The 5,480-nt window shown below is 35.1% G+C and overlaps 1 non-coding gene across 1 annotated transcript; it reads left to right on the top strand.

Moving 5' to 3' along the window:
- The first annotated feature begins 585 nt into the window (after positions 1–585).
- Positions 586–692, top strand: LOC128061050 (U6 spliceosomal RNA). The gene has a single exon (XR_008200670.1). It is a non-coding gene; the product is annotated as a U6 spliceosomal RNA (small nuclear RNA).
- Positions 693–5,480: the final 4,788 nt, after the last annotated feature.

Genomic DNA, 5,480 nt, shown 5'->3' with positions numbered 1-5,480 from the left:
ATCTGTAAACATAATTTGATTTATTAATAGATTAAGGAGAAAAAGGATACAGTTTGTATAAGAGTAATATACAGCTTTAAATAAAATACCATATATATTATAACAAACAGCTTTAAGCAAACTAGTACTTATCCCATTTGTTGTTGTTCAGTCACTGTCATGTCCATCTCTTTGCAAAACCATGGCCTACATAAAGCCAGGAAAAAAATTTTTTTAATATATACTAACTGTTTTAATTATTTCAGTAGACTCATGGGCTAAATATAGAAAACACATCCCATAAGACTGAAAAAATATATACCATTCCAATAACACATATGTTATTGAATAAAATTTTGATTTAAAAGAATGTAAATGAAGCCCTTAAGTAGGTCTTTTCCACATGCATTTTTTTTTATTATTTCTTACATAAGTATGGAAAATACTTATCCCAGAAATCTACTGAAATAATTAAAAGTTAAGTGACTGGCATATCGTAGCATAATATTCCTATTTATAAAACAAATGATATAAGACCTGATAAAAAGTAATTAATAAATTCTTAGTAGAAAAAAATAAGAACTTAATTTGAAAATGTAGACCAAGGTGCTCGCTTCGGCAGCACATATACTAAAATTGGAACGATACAGAGAAGATTAGCATGGCCCCTGTGCAAGGATGACATGCAAATACGTGAAGCGTTCCATATTTTTCCTTCCTGGCAAATAAATTCCCGTTTCTATCCAAAAGGCCAAGAAAACATTTTCTATGAAAAGAAAAAGAAAATGTAAACCAAGATAAAAAATGCCAAATTTCACCATTTATACTAAATAGTGTACTGTAGAAGTAATACATTGCCATAAAAAAAGGAAAATACAGTTTAATACATGGGAAATCTACACAAGAATCATACAAGTAGCCATTAACAGATTTTTTTGCCACTAAGAAAATTCAAAAGGAATCCAAAATGAATATGTTGTTGTTTAGTCACTAAGTCATGGCCGACTGCTGGAACCCCATGGACTATAGCTGGCTAGACTCCAGTGTCCATGGGATTTCGCAGGCAAGAATACTAGAGTGGGTTGCCATTTTCATCTCCAAAGGAATCTTCCCAAACCACGGATCAAATCCTTGCATTGTCAGGTGGGTTCTTTACCACTGAGTCACTTGGAAAGTCCAAAATGAATATGAGGGTTTATCAAAGTTGATGGGCCTAAGTATATAAGATCTTTATGGAGGAAAGCATAAAACTTCATAGCAATAACAATAAAGAAGATCCCCAAAAAGAGATTATTTCCTTGGACATATTGACTAATGGACTATACAGTCCAAGGAATTCTCCAGGCCAGAATACTGGAGTGGGTAGTCTTTCTCTTCTCCAGGGGATCTTCCCAACCCAGGGATCAAACTCAGGTCTCCCGCATTGCAGGAGGATTTCTTTACCAGCTGAGCCACAAGGGAAGCCCAAGAATACTGGAAAGGGTAGCCTATCCCTTCTCCAGCAGATCTTTCCCAACCCAGGAATTGAACCAGGGTCTCCTGCATTTCAGGCAGATTCTTTACCAATTGAGGTATCAGAGAAGCCCCAACTAAATATCATAAAATATAAATTTTCCATAAAATGATCTCTAGACTAACTGGAGTTCTAATAAAAATTTCAATGTGTTAATATTTTTCATGGAAGTTAACAAAATTACCCCTTGTATAAAAATATGGTCAAATTCAATAGTAGTTGGCAAAAGTTTAAAATTTTGACAGAATCCCAGCTGGCCAAGTTACAGAACAATGAGAACCCTCACAAACTGTTGATAGGAATGTAAATAGCAAACTTGAATTTGGTATTTTCTTGTAATGTCAGACATTTGCATATCTATTACCCAGTAATTCCAGCCCAGAGAAGTCTGCTTATATATAGGAATAAAAGAAAAAAAAAAACCCTGAAAACATGCACAAGATATTTCATAAAAGCATTAGTCTTCAAAAAACAAACCCTGGGGAAAAAACAAATAATTTTAAAAATCATTGACAGAGAATAAATAAGCCAATTGTGGAATCAGCCCCTATTTATCTCTCACCTCATATGACATCTCTGCATAAAATCCAAGAATCTCCCTTCTGGGGAGACAATTACAAAGAAGTATTCCTCTTCTGGACTGATGCTCAGAGCAACAGCTCAGGCTGGATTTCAGTCTCTGCTCCTGTTGGCTGACTGTCTGACAACCTCATGTATTTACAATGGAATTTTTCATCTGAATGAAATCCAACTATAATCACATATAGCAAAATGAACAGGTCTTAATAATATGCTATTTAGAAAGCATAACCTTAAGAAACTGTGAAATATAATACTTTTTAAATATCTGAAAACATGGGCAATGGTATTTTGTGGAGGGGTATGTACTTAGTGCATACTTAGACTACAAAGAAGAGCAAAAAATTATTTAACAGAAAATGGAGAAGTCATCCCCTCTACAAGAACAGATGTGGGCTGAGGACCACGGAAAACCTCCCCTCTAGGAGTAATGGCTTACTCTTTAAGTGTGGTTGTAGGTTCTGATTATCTTTCAAGCTTTACCTCTATACACCCTATGTGTGTGCTGTGCTAAATCACTTTAGCTATGTCCAACACTTGCGACCCTATGGACTGTAGCCCGCCAGGCCCTTATGTCCATAGGATTCTCTAGGCAAGAATACTGGAGTGGGTTTTCGTGCTCTCCTCCAGGGTGTCTTTCCCATTCAGGGATCGAACCTGCATCTCTAATGTCTCCAGCATTGACAGGACAGTTCTTTATCCCTAGCTCCACCTGGGAAGCCCATACCACCTATATTTTTTAAAAAATCATGTCTTAATAATGTATTCTACTACTTTCAGATGGAATGTCCTATAAATATCAATTAAGTTTATGTGGTCTAATATACCAGCTGATTAAAAATAATAGGAAAAAAAAAGAGAAAAATCTTAAGAACAGTGCTAAATGACATAAAATAAAGAAATGTGAAGAGACAAAACCTAACATGCAACCGTAAAAGTATTTCACAAATAAAGAAAAGAGAAATGGGAAAGAGAAACTAATACAAAAAAAAAAAAACCTAAGAAAATTTCCACAGAAAAAAATGACAAATTCAAAGCATCAAAACATGGAAATTGTTGAGAGAGCCGATGTAAAACACTCTAACTCCATTATCGTGAAATTTTAGTATATCACAAATACAGGGAAGCTACTAAAGATTTAGAGCAGAAGAAGGAACAGGGGGAATAGGTGAAGATTACATGTAACCAAGACAGAATCAGATCAGCAATGAAATTCTCATTAGCAAAACAGAATTCAAATGCGACTAAACAGTTCTGAGAGAACAGCGTTTTGATTTGGAAACTTCTATATAGTTTGACTTCCATCTAGTTGTGGGTAACATAAAATTATGTATCCATAATATAATATATTGAAGATTATCAAATCTACTTCTACAGTTCACATCTCCCTGGAGTTACAGACATATTTTCATGGTCTATTATGCAGCCACACTTAGATATGCCCAAAGGCACCTTAAGACTCAGATGCCTATAATTGTATTAATTATTATTTCCTTACCCCAAAGGCCTTTCTCTTTTTATACGTTTTTGAGTCAATGTCCTCCGATTGTCCACTTTCTTACCATTCTTGCATTTCTTATTCCTCATTTCCCATAAAAACCAACTCTATAAATTCCATATGCTGTCTGTGTATGTGTGTCTGGAACCTATCACATTCTTTTTAGGCATCCCTGGTGGCTCAGGTGGTAAAGAATCTGTCTGCAATGTGAAAGATCTGGGTTCAATCCCTGGTCGGGAAGATAATGTATAATGACATATATTCATCATTATTATATTCTTTTTAAAAAAAAAAAATTTTTTTTTTTGGCCACACAAGGCATGCAGGACCTTAGTTTCCTGACCATGGATTGAATCCATGGCCTCTGCAGGAAAAGCATGATGTTTTAACCTCTGGACCACCAGGGAAGCACTCTTTAACATTTACTGTCTCCTGGCTAATGCTTTCATCATCTCTCACCTGTTCCCACAGCAACCCGCAAGTCCTACCATTTAATGCATTCAACCCACTTTCATGAGAACTGCCTTTCTAAAACTAAAATACCATCATGAAAAGTTTCTGTCTAAAATTATTGCATCATGCATTAGCGTTCTTTTATTTATTAAACTAATTCCCTATCCAGGAATCAGGAATCTAGGAAAATAATGCAGATAGATGATATTTTATGACTTGTATAAATGAGGCTGTTTGAGGGACAAACTGTAATGCTTAAATGGTGATCTGAGGAAAGGAACAGAAGCAGGCACCTAGAACATCAGGCAGAAAGAAGCTGATGCCTAAAAGCAAACTTATTCCCGAGTGAGCTATTTTTAACACAGCTGTCTTGACGAAATAGAATCTGTAAAAAGGTACCTAATATGTTCTACATATTTTCAAAAATTAAAATTATACCAATATAGTTTCCACGTTCCTGGACGATTTAGCAAGTAATATTTGCAATCTATTCCTTGATATTGTAGAAGTTTTCAAGAGCAGATTATGCTACTGTATAATGAGAAACCAGTAGAGTCAAGACTGTAGCTTTTCTTGCTTCCTCTGTACTATAAGTAGATTTGAATACTTTCAGTTCTTTTTAATGCAGCCCATTTCTGATCACTAGTCAAGGAAGGTAGTTTAAATAGGTCATTGACTGAGTGATAATTCTTATTTTCACAACAGTGATCTTTGGTAGGTGATAAAATGCTACTTCCCTTGTAAAGGGAAAGAGCAGCTGCCTACAAAACAACAGAGATCTTCTAAGGTGTGAGCAAAAGAAAATGTATTATGCAGCAAATATAGGAAACAAGGAGTTATTTTAGGACTACTGGGTGACGTCAAATGTGGTCTTTTGAAGGTCAGCAATTTTGTGATCTGTGTTATTAAAAATTTCAAGGAGTACTGAAGTATCAATCTAAAAAAAATTTATGTAAATTATTTTGTTGGTCTTTATAACTAAATTAAAACATAGTTTAGATCTATATTTATTGTTCCTTATTATTCCAGAATTGACAACAGGGTACAACTGAAAGAATCAGAAGACAATGGCTATCATTATCTAAAACTCCTTGCTGACTATAGGATAAAATTCAGTTTTCTTACAATGGCAAGCAAAGATGTTCACAAACTGGCCGCTAACTACCTTTCCAGGTTCATATCCAACCCTCTCAACACCCTACTAGGCACAGTATCCTGCCAATATACACCAGAAGTCCACCAAATCCAGAACATTATAAGGTTCCTTTGCATCAACCTGCTAATGGCACTGTTGTCTTATCATTACCCATTTTGCAATAGAAAACTTCATTCTTCAAAGTACAAGAAACAGATCATTTCTTTTGCAAGCTCTTCTCAGTGACTTTCTAGGAAGCATGCAACCTGGTTATACATCTACCTTTAATACAGTCATTACCATACAATTCAGATATGATCGTG

This window comes from Budorcas taxicolor, chromosome 15 (assembly GCF_023091745.1).
Source record: "Budorcas taxicolor isolate Tak-1 chromosome 15, Takin1.1, whole genome shotgun sequence".
Taxonomy (NCBI): domain Eukaryota; kingdom Metazoa; phylum Chordata; class Mammalia; order Artiodactyla; family Bovidae; genus Budorcas; species Budorcas taxicolor.
Note: the sequence above shows the minus strand (reverse complement) of the source record. Positions and strands in the feature narration are given on the sequence as shown.